This window comes from Perognathus longimembris, chromosome 14, assembly GCF_023159225.1.
Source record: "Perognathus longimembris pacificus isolate PPM17 chromosome 14, ASM2315922v1, whole genome shotgun sequence".
Classification (NCBI taxonomy): domain Eukaryota; kingdom Metazoa; phylum Chordata; class Mammalia; order Rodentia; family Heteromyidae; genus Perognathus; species Perognathus longimembris.
The window spans coordinates 42,138,955-42,140,353 of NC_063174.1; positions in this window are offsets into that span (position 1 = coordinate 42,138,955).

Here is a 1,399-nt window from a genome sequence, read left to right on the forward strand (position 1 = left end):
TGGTCACCTGCTGATTTCATGCAGTTAATGTGTTCCTTGCAATAGCCTTGGTAAGAGTTTTCTTGATTGCTGTGTGTGTGTGTGTTGGTATTGGGGCTTGAACTCAGAGGGCCTGGGCATTGTGTTTCTCCTGGGACCTAAACTCAGGGCCTCATGCTCTTAGCTTCTTTGCACAACCACAGCTCAACTTCTGGCTGGTTGGAGATTAATTGGAGATAAGAGTCTTGGGGACTTCCTTTCCTGGGTTGGCTTTGAACCACGATCCTCAGGTCTCAGCCTCCTGAGTAGCTAAGAGTATAGATGAGAGCCACCAGCTAGTGACTGGCTCTGGCTTTCTTGGACAGATGAAGATAATGAATGTCATAGAGCTCCAGGATCTGCCCAAGGTCAGAGACATACTAAGGAGGCATCTTTTCTCTAGGGAGAAGGGAACTCCCCATCAAGAGACTCAGGCCATTAATAAACTCTCACCTCTCTGTGGTTTTCAGATATCCATAGCTACTTGTGTCACCTGTGTGTGACCATATAGAAAGGATAATGCTCTTGGGCCATTTTCTTCTCAGAAGACCAGAGACTGTCTGGGCTGCTGTAGGTCAGTTAAAATAGCATACACAGCTGCTTGCAGTTGAAAACCAGAAAGAAATTCCAGTCTTAGGGGTTTTCTTAGTCAGTCATAGGGCTTGAACTCAAGGCCTAGGCTCTGTCCTTGAGCCTTTTTGCTCAAGACTAGTGCTCCACCTTGTTGAGCCGTAGCTCCACTTCTAGCTTTTGAGTGGATTAATTGGAGGTTCAAGGTCTCATGGGGACTTACCTGCTCAGGCTGGCTTCAAACTGTGATCCTCAGATGTCAGCCTCGAGTATCTAGGATTACAAGCATGAGCCTTTGGTGCCTGCCCCCCCCCCTTTTTTTCTTTTAGTTAGAGTCTTATTGTATAGCCCAGGCTGGCTTTAAATTTACAGTCCTCCTGCCTGCCTCAGCCTCCTTCATGGCAAGATTATAGACACGCTCATGGAGGCTATGTATGTTTATTTATGTGGTACTTGGTGATTGGACTCAAGACCCCGAAAATGTCAGGCAACTGCTCACCACGGAGCTACCTCTCCAGTTTATTGCTTTATTGTGGTCATCTGGCAATGGAAACTCTTTCCCAAGTTGTTCTCCTCTCTACCATGTTGACAGAAGACTGACTTGCTAATTCTGGTTGGGGTTTTTCCCTGCCTGGCTGTTTGTCTCTTTATCAATTGAAGAGAGCTACTGTGCCTTTCAAACTGCCGGAAGATATCTGGGGTTTTATGTATTTTTTTTTCTTTCACATAATTCTGTGGGTCTTTTCCCAGATATCTATTTTTCTCTCAACCTACCATCTCACTTGTTGAAGTTTCCGCCCATGTGACTTCC